The sequence below is a fragment of the Thamnophis elegans genome, chromosome 11, assembly GCF_009769535.1.
Source record: "Thamnophis elegans isolate rThaEle1 chromosome 11, rThaEle1.pri, whole genome shotgun sequence".
Taxonomy (NCBI): Eukaryota; Metazoa; Chordata; class Lepidosauria; order Squamata; family Colubridae; genus Thamnophis; species Thamnophis elegans.
In genome coordinates, this window is record NC_045551.1 from 52747332 (window position 1) to 52760581 (window position 13250).

Consider the following 13250-nt stretch of genomic DNA (forward strand, 5'->3'; position numbering starts at 1 on the left):
TAAAGCAATTTTTCCAGTTAGGATGGATGTAGAAATACTACTTAGCCCAAGCATCTAATCAGATAGGAATTTGAACCTGGGTGTTTAAACTTCGAAGCCCAACTGCTGTATATCTTGGTTTCTCACAAGTGATTAGATTCATCAGAAGTGATTCATCAGATTAAAGGCCTGAGTGCAAATACAGAGACTGATTTCCTATATAACTTTCTTTTATATGTGTGCACATAATGTAGTTTAGTAATATAAAGAAACAAGCAAATGCTTGGCAAGTCCAAAGGAGAAATTTCTAAATCCTGTACATGGATGCCTTCCAGATACTAGTTTTATCTACTTTTTGCTTAAAGTACTCTGGGATCTAATACTGCTGTATTTCAACTTAATTCCTAGTTAAACCTCCCAATCTTATTAAAAGATTTCTCCATCATCTATCATCTACCATCCCCCATTTATCAACTATCCATCTATCCATATTAATGGAGAAATGGCTTAATACAACAATTAGTTGTTAGGAAGGGAGAAAAATGAAACAATAAATAAATAATACAATGAACAATTCACAATACAACAGCATGCCTAGTTAAAAAAATTGCAGAGTTATGTATTTTGATTTTTTTAAATGAAGTATTGCATTTACATATATATGTGTACATTTCTTATCTAAGCACTAAATTATGTCTCATGTTTTGGCATTCACAGAATGTAGACAAAAAGAAGAGCAGTACAGTTTCCTCAGTCCAGGTAATTTTGTTTAAGAATCATTGTGTAGATGAATAAATATATATGGGGGTGGGGGAATCTGGAGCCTCTAAAAAGAGACTGCATGGCATGTATTAAGTCTATCTGTCAAATCTGGACTAGTCAGCAGAAGAAACTTCCTAGAGGACTCAAGTATTGCTATGTTTAGCAGAAGAATTTGTAAAAGTCTCTTGATGATAGCAGGGCTTGATGACAGCAACATATCTCAGGCCTAAAGGCTCTAGTCAAAAAAAAAAAAAGTAATAAGGGGAAGTAGTTTAAAGAGTTTCCACAACCTAGAAAATGTCATTTTTTTATAAAATCTAACCAGGAGTCATGATGGAAGTTCAACATAATACATTGCAGAGGTGGGCGGATGTTCTATTATAAATTCACCTGTCTCACAAACAGGGTCTAAACAAAACATGGCTAATAGCATCATTCTATTTGTTTCTTATTCACTATAAGGAGTGAAATTTATTTCTCCATAATTATGCATCAGATTGTATTTAAAATTATACCTCTGACATTGCCATTTTCATACCAATCTGAATGGAAATAATGCAAAGAAAAATCTCAAGTAAGTTGCACTTTGACAGGTATATAAACTGAGAGCAAAGTATAAATTTATTATTATTATACAATTGTATCACAGCGGCCAGTTGTTTCGCCGGATTTGGCATTGGTTACTAGTCGGGCCCCACCCAGGGGCCTAGGACGTCGTAACATATTTTCGTAATATGCGTGCAGATCCAAGCAGTGCGGCTTTTTGTATTTGACTGATGGTGATTTTGTCAATTTTAACTGTTTTAAATGTAATTCCAGTGCTTTTGGAATAGCACCCAGTGTGCCAATTACCACTGGAATTATCACTGCTGGTTTGTGCCATAGTCGTTGAATTTCGATTTTTAAGTCCTGGTATCTTGCGATTTTTTCATGTTCCTTCTCGGCGACCCTGCTATCACCTGGTATTGCGATGTCTATGATTGTGACCTTATTTTTCTCAACCAGTGTGATGTCTGGTGTATTATGCGCCAGTATTTTGTCGGTTTGTATACGGAAATCCCACAAGATCTTGACCATCTGATTTTCTGTGACTTTTTCAGGCTGATGTTCCCACCAGTTTGTTGCTGTTTTAATATTATAATTTTTGCACAAATTCCAATGGATCATTTGCGCTAATGAATTGTGCCGCAATTTATAATCAGTCTGCACGATTTTTTTACAGCAGCTGAGTATGTGATCAACAGTTTCATCAGCTTCTTTGCAAAGTCTGCATTTGGCATCATCAGAGGATTTTTCGATTTTGGCCTTAATGGCATTTGTGTGGATAGCTTGTTCTTGCGCCGCCAGGATTAGTGACTCTGTTTCTTTCTTTAATGTACCTGTTGTTAGCCATAACCAAGTTTGTTCACTGTCCACTTTATCTTTTATTTTTTCCAGAAATTGGCCATGCAGTGCTTTGTTCTGCCAACTCTCCATTCTTGATTTTATCACATCTTTTCTGTATTCTTGTTTTGTATGTTGGGCCTTCAGTAGATTTTTGTTCTTTACTTCGATTAATAGATGTTCTTGACTTTCTTTTAAATAATCAGCCAGTGCATGTTTTTCTTCTTCAACTATTTGCTTCACTTGTAATAATCCTCTGCCACCTGATTTTCGGGGCAGGTAGAGTCTATCAGTATCACCACGTGGATATAAACTGTAGTGCATTGTCATTAGTTTCCTGGTTTTTCGGTCCAAAAGGTCCAAATCAGCTTGTGTCCAGTTAACTATACCAGCTGTGTATCTTATAACTGGTATTGCCCAGGTATTTATGGCCTTGATTGTATTTCCACCATTCAATTTAGATTTCAAAATTTTCCTAACTCTGTTGGTGTACTCTCCCCTGACAATAATTTTTACTTCTCCATGCTTGATGTTATCCAACTGCAGAATGCCTAAGTATTTGTAGGCTTCATTTTCTTTGCATTTAATTAATTGGCCATTGGGCATTTCAATTCCCTCACATGCAGTGATTTTGCCCCTTTTTATGGATACAGTGGCACATTTTCCCACCGCGCTTAAGACAGCGGTGGTGAGACCCCTCCTGAAGAAGCCGTCTCTGGATCCAGCTGTTCTTAATAACTATCGTCCAGTCTCCAACCTTCCCTTTGTAGGGAAGGTTGTTGAGAAGGTGGTGGCTCTCCAGCTTCAGCGTACCTTGGAGGAAGCTAACTATCTTGACCCCTTCCAGTCTGGCTTCAGACCCGGTTACAGCACAGAAACCGCTTTGGTCGCATTGACTGATGATCTCTGGAGAGCTAGGGATGGAGGCCATGCTTCCATCCTAGTTCTCCTGGACCTCTCAGCGGCTTTCGATACCATCGACCATGGTATCCTTCTGCGACGACTGCGGGAGATAGGGGTGGGCGGCACTGTCTTGCAGTGGTTCTCCTCCTATCTCTCGGACAGGTCACAGTCGGTGTTAGTGGGGGGGCAGAGATCGTCCCTGAGGCCCCTAACCTATGGGGTGCCGCAGGGGTCGGTCCTATCCCCCCTACTATTTAACATTTACATGAAACCGCTGGGCGAGATCATCCGAAGGCACGGGATAAAATATCACCAATATGTGGACGATACACAGTTGTATCTGTCCGCCCCGTGCCAACTCAATGAAGCGGTGGACGTGATGAACCGGGGACTGGAAGCCGTTAAAGACTGGATGAGAGCAAACAAGCTGATACTCAACCCAGACAAGACCGAGTGGCTGTTGTGTTTCCCTCCCAAAAATTTGACCACCATACCATCACTCAGGCTGGGGGGACAAAATTTAAACCCCTCAGAAAGGGCCCGCAACTTGGGAGTCCTCCTGGATTCACAGCTAACTTTTGACCACCATCTCTCAGCTGTGACCAGGGGGGCATTTGCCCAGGTTCGCCTGGTGCGCCAGTTGCGGCCCTACCTGAATCGGGAGGCCCTCAAACAGTCACTCGAGCCCTTGTGATCTCTAGGCTGGAATACTGTAATGTGCTCTACATGGGGCTGCCCTTGAAGAGCATCCAAAGACTTCAGCTAGTCCAGAATGCGGCCGCGCGAGTGATCGTGGGCGCACCACGGTTCGCCCACATAACACCGATCCTCCGTGAGCTGCACTGGCTACCTGTTGGTCTCCGGGTGCACTTCAAGGTCCTACTCACCACCTATAAAGTGCTCCATGGTAGTGGATCTGGCTATTTGAGAGACCGCCTTCTGCCAATTACCTCCCTGCGTCCCATCAGATCGCATAGAGTTGGCCTCCTCCATATTCCATCCGCCAGTTAGTGCCGACTGGCGACTACTCGGAGGAGAGCCTTCTCTGTTGCGGCTCCGACACTATGGAACAATCTCCCCGTGGAGATTCGTACCCTCACCACCGTCCAGGCCTTCCGCACAGCCCTCAAGAACTGGCTAACCCGTCAGGCCTGGGGATAATCTTATTTCGCCCCTCCCGAATGCTGAGTGAATGCTGAGTTTTATTGTCTAATTTACTTTGTGCACATTTCTTTTTTCGTATTGTCCTACACTCCCCTTCCTTTTTTGATTGTAAGCCGCCCTGAGTCCCCTCAGGGAAAAGGGCGGCCTATAAATAAATAAATCCAAATCCAAATCCATGCCAAACTGCATTGAAATATCGGTGCTGAATACTCGGACTGTGTTTATCAATGATTGGATTTCTATTTCTGACTTTCCATAGAGTTTCAAATCATCCATATATAGTAAATGCGAATTTTTTTCAGCTTCTTTGGCTGTTTGGTAGCCTAATTTCATTTTTTTTAAGATTACTGATAGTGGGATCATTGCGATGATGAAGAGAAGAGGTGAAAGTGAATCACCCTGGAAAATTCCTCGCTTGATATTAACCATTCCGTAGATCTCATTCCCTACTGCCAACTCAGTTCTCCATTGTTTCATCGCCTTTTCAGTAAAGGATGTAATATTTTTGCTAATGCCAGTTGTTTCTAAGCATTTTATGATCCAACTATGTGGCAGTGAGTCAAATGCCTTTTTGTAATCAATCCAGACCATATTCAAGTTCGTTTTTCTGTTCTTACAATTTTCTAATATCATTTTATCAATTAGAAGCTGATCTTTTGTGCCCCTGCTCCTTCTTTTGTTGCCTTTTTGCTCTACTGGCAAGATGTTGTTTGTTTCCAAATAATCTATCATGTTATCTGCAATAATGCCTGTGAGTAATTTGAAGGTTGTTGGCAAGCATGTTATTGGTCTGTAGTTTTCAGGTGTTGTTCCTTTAGTTGCATCTTTCTGAATCAAGTATGTTTTTCCAGTTGTCAACCATTCATCAATTTGGCCCTTTTGTAAAATTTCATTCAGTTGCCTGGCCAATAGTGCATGTAAACTGGTCAGATATTTGAGCCAGAAACCATGTAATTGGTCCTTTCCAGGTGATGTCCAATTCTTTACCTTTTTAACTCGATTTTTGACCATCTCAGTTGTTATTTCTAATACTTGCATTTGTTTGTTGCCAATGCTTTTCTCAAAGTCATGTATCCACTTTGCTTCCTTATTATAGTCCTTTGCATTTTCCCACAATTCTTTCCAGAATTCAACTGTGGCCTGCTTTTCTGGTTTTTCACTTTTGGTGTCACCATTCACATTAAGACTTTGATAAAAACGCCGTTGGTCTGATCGAAATTGCTGATTTTGTTTATATTGGATGATTCGTGCCTCATATCTTTCAATTTTTCTAGCTGTTGCTGTTATCTGCTGTTTCTCTATCTACTGATTAGCTGATCTATGATTTTGCTTTTTTATGCCGTTGCTCATGCATGTTCTTTAAGTTACTAGCATCTGCCCTTAATTTTTTGACTTTTTGTTCTAATCTAATCACTTTGGCTTTGATACTTTTTCTGTTGTGTGACTAGGTACTTTGATTTTAATGCCTAGTTCATTAGTGACTATTACAGCTGCGCTGTACATTAACTGGTTCATTTGCAAGATGGATCCCGATTCAATTGTTGAAAACACTGCATTAACCATTTTCATGATAGGGGCCAAAATTTTCTTAGGCAGTTTTTAGTGATGGTAAACGTTGCCTTTCCTCATTAAGCAGAAAATGCTCCATGATCTTATCCTTCAATTCTTTTTGTTTTTGAGTTAGTTCATCAGTTAGTTCAGTGATCACTGGTTCTGGTGGTAGTGTTGTTATTTCCTCCCCGACAGCTTCTTCTGGGAGTTCTACTAAAATGTCTTTAGTTGTGTCTTGAATATCAGTTATTTCCGCTTGCGATGTTGTTTTTTTGGTTTTGCAATTTGTCTGACTTTCCTCAAGTTCAACTTCACTAAACACTTTATTCCGTATAATAAATCGCCTTTGATCTGCTAGCCGTTGTTCACTAACATTTGAATCTGGATATTGTTGTTTCCATAATTCATACGTTTGCTTTAAATAACCTTTTTTTTTCTGGCTCTGAGTTGTTGTAACAGGCCATTATGGCATGGTTTTCATCTGCACTATATTTTTGTCATTTTGTTGGCTGGTCCACTTGTAGCCCACTTGTCGACGGATGCCCAGGGACCTCAACATACACCGCAACCCTTGTTAACCCATGCGACGACCGATGCGGTATAAAATTTTTATTCATTTATTTCACCATGTTATATGGGTTGGCAGGTTTTTTTTAAAATGTGGTCAGGTTGCCAACCTGATCCCAACCCTCCTCCTTTCTCATCCAGGCTTGGGACCGGCAACAGCAGAATTGTTGTTGTTGTTATTATTATTATTATTATTATTATTATTATTATTATTATTATTATTATTATTATTTTAATATAATAATAATAATAATAATAATAATGTTTTATAAGTCTTTTTTTTCAGAAAATGAATCATTGAATCACCATGATCTTTCAATATGAAAATAACAATCCAAAATATTTGGAAGGCTAAAACATATTTGATATTCACAGCCTATCTAAAAGGAGCCTATATTATTTAAAATCTGCATGCTGCTTACAGGTAATCTGTAAATTAAGCTGTGTTCCATGCCTAAGTAGATACACAATGGCAACAGAGAAGTGTAAAAATGGAAATCAGTTGCTAGGAGCAGGAATTTCTATAGCCGGCTTTCTGGCCCAATACATGCTGAATAGATGATCTTTCCAACTATACTGTTTGCAGGTTTGCCCCTCAAATAAGTTTTTCATACTGGAATGACTAAAAATAGCTCTAACCTGCAGCAACAAGAATGAGATGAAGGTGACATCATGAGGACTGCTAACCTCTAAAATGGTTAGCAATGCAGAACTTGGCAAGCAGAATTTGTCAATGAGCCCAAAGTACTTCGGCAAAATGAACAGCATCACATTGAACCATTTATATGAATTGGGGACACTTTCCACAATCTAATGAATTATTATTCATTATCACGTTGTCTTTCAAATTTGCTTCCAGCCTTCTGTTTGAAGGAGCAATCTTATTTGTTGTTCCATGATGGAAGCAAAATGTTGGAAGTGACCATTTTGTTTTGACCCAGACATCCTTAACAAGCAAGAAGTGGAGTCTTGATCCGGGCAAAACCCCTTTTATTTACACGACTGTGAATTCCTTTCATTCACAGTCCACAAGGCTTAGCAAACTGTCTTTCAGAGGGTTGTTTATCAAATACGAACCTTATCTCGTTTGGTGAGTTGCTAAATAACTAATTCCAAACACAGGGCAAGGCAAAACTTGGCACAGAGTATCTTATAGTTAAAAACAGAACTTTCCTCTCTTGACATGATCAAATGAACTTATTGTTTCCTGCAAAAGTCCATTCCTCTTTTGTTTCCTATAGGAAGGGTCAATCACCTCCAAGGTGTGGCTTTACTCTTAAGTCGACCCTGACTTCTTAATCGTTCTTGTCTTCTGGAAGCTCTGCGCATGCGCACACTGAGAACAGGGCCCAACTGTTCCTTTGCTTCGCTGCTCCCTCTCTGCCTCCGATGCAGAGCCCTCATCTGAGCTTTCTTCAGCCCTCAGGACTGGCCCCTGTTCCTCCCCAACCTCCTCACTGTCCGACTCTGCTGGGTGCCAGCAGGCCACAACATGTTTAATCCAGTTTTCTGCTCAGTGCAGGAATCCAGATGAAAAAACCCTGGAAAATTGATATCCCCTGTCAAACTGCTGTCGTTATTAGCTGGCATTGAATTGAAATCTGCCTTCCTGTAACTTAAATTTATTATTCTACATGCTGTACAAAAGTATGATATTGAACAGGTCTCACCTTCCTTTTGTGAGGAAGATTCAGTATCCGTTCGTTACCAAGCTAAATTTCCACCCTCAGTATTTGTTTGTTACCAAGCAAAACTTCCCAGCTCCTTCAATCTCTCTTTGTGGGTTTCTAGGCTTCTCATCAACATTTTTCCCTTCTAAGAATTGGATGCAGTTTGTCTGAAGATTTTTTTACAATGTGGTATCAAGAAATAGAGACATTACTTAACATGGGCCTAACCAAAACAGAATAGAATATAATATTCCTCCTCGTATTTATAAATGATACTGTTGATGTAACCAGAAATTGTATTTGTCAATTTGCAACCACGTCACACAGCTGAGTTATATTTTGTACAAGTTCCATTACAAGGCCAGGCGATCCACATTTTATATTGTACCTGTACATTTCATTTCTGTTTCCTAAGTGATGACATGTGTCTGCTAAATTTCAGAAGTTTCACAGTGAAAAACCTGTTATTAACAGCACAAAAATGTACAAAGTATATAGCATATGACTTTTATAAGAAACATTCCATGATATCCATAGAAGCGGGTCAAAACTGCAAAATGATGGATAGAGCATTGAGATACAACCCTTTTCTTTTGGTGCAAGTTCAAAAGAGGATTTGCATTTGGTGACACCTTCTCTGCCATCTTGTCGATTTTGCCAAGCTCCCACAAATGTCACTGAAAACAATCAAGTACACAAAGTAGTACTTGTCACCTGACCTTGAGCAATTTTCACTCTTTCTTCTTGCACTCATCAGTTGGAGAATGATGGCAGGAAACCAGTCATTGTACATACATATAACCAAGATCTTAATTTTAGTTTATGTGCTGTATGTCTTTGACAACTATTACAATTCTTGTGGCAATTTCAGTTGCATTAACTACTGGTGCTTTGTATAATATGGACTTTTTCAAGGCTAGTTATTTGGAACAGATACCAACTCTTATTTTCAAACGGAGAGGGGGAAAGAGAGGCAGAGGAAGGCAGGGAGGCAGGGAGGCAGGGAGGCAGGGAGGCAGGGAGGCAGGGAGGCAGGGAGGCAGGGAGGCAGGGAGAGAGAGAGAGAGAGAGAGAGAGAGAGAGAGAGAGAGAGAGAGAGAGAGAGAGAGAGAGAGAGAGAGAGAGAGAGAGAGAGAGAGAGAGAGACTAATGAAGGAGATGGTGTTATGGACTTCTAAATAAAAAACAAAGTTTGGCAGATTTGAATGTGATGATCCAAAATCTCCTTGGAGACTGGAAATTGTCAGCTGTACAAGCACAACACCAAATCATTTTGAATTTATGATATCCTTCTGTTTATTGGGTAGTAGTACTGGCTGTGGGATATCCTTGACATATAAGCCAATATATTTTAAAATTTATTTGGCATTGAGTTAGATGGCTGTGAAATAAATTAGGTGCAGTAGTGGTAGTACTTATCCTGGAACTCAACCTTTCTGTCTGATTCGCTTTCCCTCATGTGTTTTGTTTATTGCAAATTAATAATATATATCAAATTAAAAAATATATAGTTTGTGTGCAGGCAGAAGGGATACTCAGTAGCTGATCCCTCTTGTTTCAATAAATCTTTGTTGTAAGTGTATAAGGAAATAATATGTACTTGTCAAGCAGCACTGTTAGAATCGTGTTAAATCATCTCCATTGTTATTTAAGTACAATGGCATTGATAAAATTTAATGATTTACTTAGATTTTTACATCACATGGTATATTCTCCCTCACTCCCTCCACTTTTTAAGAGGAACCTGGTCACTGATCAGAAATGCCCTAGGGTAGGGATCCCCAACCTCTGAGCTGTGGCCCAGTAATGGGCCATGGCCCATTCAGAATCACGCCATGTGAATGGCTGGCCAGAGTGCATGCCTGCCACTCTCACAAGGTTTGTGTACAGAAGTGGGTTGCTGCCAGTTCAGCCCGGTTCAGCCGAATCGGTAATAGAATTCAGGTCTGGGTTGCAGAACTGGTAGTGACCCAAGCCTGACACACACACACATGCACATACATACAGACCTGTTCTCAAGTCTTGTCTGCCATTGACCACAAAGTTATGTGCATGCGCAGAGCATTTTTTACTCAAATGCACATGCACAAGCAATGTGTGGCTGGCATGCGTGTGAGCGAAGCAAACTCAGAAGGAACAGGTACTAACCAATTCAAGAACCCACCCCTGGTTGTGTGTATCCACACATGTGCCAGTCCGCCACTCACATGTCACGGTTCCTGTTTCCCATCCCAGATGGTCGCCAACCAGAGGAGACTCAGAGGAGAGTGAGGTGCCAGCAACAGCGGAATATCCGGAGATGCTCTACAACAGCCGGGATAAAGTGCCTGAGGACCCAATGGTAAGCAATCACATCCATCCCTTTATCAATCCTGTGACTGTGACAAGTCTCCCATCAGGTCGGAGCAGGAGGTACAGGGCACTGATAGCTACAGGATACACAAGGTACCTTGTTAACTGGATGGTAAAGTGGTTGGCCCATCTCATCAAGTTTGAATAGGTTGGCTCCCTGTTGGAGGGGGGGTTCCTGCTACTCACATGACTGAGCCTGTTTCCCCTCCCAGATGGACTGCCAAACCACAAAGATTGGGGACCACTGGTGTATGAGATCCCATGTCTTCTGTCGTCCCTTTCAACTCTTTGATTCTGTAATCTAATATTCTCCCCCCAAAAAACATGAAATAAAGATGAATACATACTTAAGTCGGGAAAAAAAACCACAGGATTGTAGAGACAGTAATTTAAGGACTACTGAAAGTTATATACCACGTTTACTAGACACAAATAAAGGATGCAATTCTTGTTACAAGTTGCTTCTGTCATTGTTCCAAGTAGGATTTTCCACAGGTGATGTTTCTATGGCATGAATGTAGAGAATTCTAAGCTTCCTGATTTCTTCAATTGTTTGCTCAAAATATCCTAATTGTACCAGATATGGAATTGGTGTAGTTGATTTCTTGCCGTGAAAGGAGGGGAGAGAGGATGGAAGGAAGAGCTTTCTTTTCATTCTTACCTATATGAACTGTCTGGCCATTGGAGAAAATCCCACCCTCTTGTTGATATTTCCCTATCAATTTCAAGAGAAATTTTGGCTTCCTTTCAGGTGTCCATCTCACTTTTCATTCCTCTTCCCCTTCTTTAAAAAATAGTGTATGCATTTGCATCCAAAACTTTATACCTTTATTGCATTTATTCCACTAATTAATTGTTCCAACTGTTAGAAAATTTCTCCTTAGCTCTAGGTTGCTTCTCTCCTTGATTAGTTTCCAGCTATATTTTGCACCTTTCTAATTCTAGACCCGTGATGGCAAACCTATGACACGCATGCCACAGGTGGCATGCAGATACCTCTATGTGGGCATGTGAACCCTCACCCAAGCTCAGCTTCAATGTGCATGTGTGCACACCTCCTGCTGGACAGCTGGCTTTTTGGTCTCTACTGCGCATGCATGGGAGTGGGGCACAAACAGGAAATGTGCACGCAGGCATGGGGTGGGTGGGTTGCGCTCACCGGGTCATGTGTGCATGTACACGGGGAGCAGGGGGTGCAAGGAGTTCACATGTGCATACATGGGGATGGGGCACAAACAGGAAATGTGCATGCAGGCATGGGGGTGGGTGGGTTGTGCTCACGGGGTCATGTGCGCATGTACACAGGGAGCGGGTGCACAAGGAGTTCATGTGTGCATGCATGGGGAGTGGGGCATACAGGGGGTTGAGCACACATCACATTATGGGTGTGCATACATGCACTTTCAGCACACAACAACAAAAAGATTAGCCATCACTCTTCTAGATAATTCCCCTGGTGACATACCAACAATTTCTAAATTTTTGCCTTAATTATGGATTACAAATGTTTAACATAGAATATAAATAGAATAAGGATTCCACAAAAGAGAGAAAAATGATCATTATTTTGAAAAAAAAAATCTATAAGATGTTACTTACCTGTTCTGTCCCCCCTTCTTCGCTCGTTAACAGACGACAGGCGACTTAAAAGGAAAGAACTTTATCAGTCCTCGGCTCAGACTGGCTGTGAGCCCAAAAATAAACATAAATCAAGTCTCTGACAAAAAGATAACAGAATGCAAAACAAAACTCTTACAAAGCAATTCACTTCTCCAAGTGTCTCCTTGAATCAGGGTTACAGAAAGCAAATCACTTCTCCAAGTGTCTCTCACAAACAAACCACGACCGATGAATGATGAACGTTGACTCCTGCAACCAGGGCGTGGCACCATCCGTTCTTTTATCACCAGAAGATGCCAGTAACGAGCCCCAGCTCCATTGTTAATCTTGCATCCCAACTCAACTCACAGCAAACTTCTGCTGAGTCACAACACTTATCTATAAGTAAAAGAAACTTCTATTAGAAAATAAGGATTCAACTTGTTTGAATATAAAAATTTGGAACAAGAATTTAATTACTTTTATATTTTGTATTTTTAAACCACCCATCTTCCCTGCTAATTTATCTAAGCAGAAAAAAAAGGAAGGGGGGAAAAGAATTAATATGTTTATTAACCACCATTTAAAAGCAGAGTTTATATTTACTAATGAGCATGGTAGATTTGTTGGGATTGAAATTAATTCGCACACTGCTAAGATTATACAGTAGTGTTGGGAATTTATGACCCAATTGAGAATAAAATGATGTTTTACAAACAAATTCTGGAGAGGTTGATAGTTGTAGGTTGCTTTTCTCCTTGATTAAGTTTCCCTCCATCCTTTATTGTCTTGCCTTCTGGTGTTGCTTCTCCAAGTTCAAATATTAAATAATTATTTCTTTTAAGAGAAACCAGTCTCCACAGTCCTGCAACAAGCATTCATTTACAAGCCCAGCTTTCAAATTGTTTCATTGAAAGCACCACTTGGAATCTTTCATATGAAAATATGTGCTGCTCGAGAAAGCTTTTATCCAAATTTTGAGCATACATCATGCTTTTAATTCTGACAGCTTTCACGGAAAAGCATTTTATTAATCAGCACTTCATGCTCTGCAGTTAGAGTCAAAGTTTAGGTAGAAAACATTGTGCCATTTATTTGCCTCCATTTAAAAGGTTTGTGTTTCAAGTGCTAAAGGAATTTTACCCATGTTGTTAAATCAGCTTCCTTGAAGGAATGTTAATCTGATTTGCTGCCTTATTAAAGTAAAGAAAAACAGGTGGTAGCAGCCTTTGTAAAGCAGATAAGTTCTCTGTTAACCAAATGGGTGAATTGGGAGTTTAAAGTAATAGTAATTGGCCTATTAAGAATAATTCATCAGAG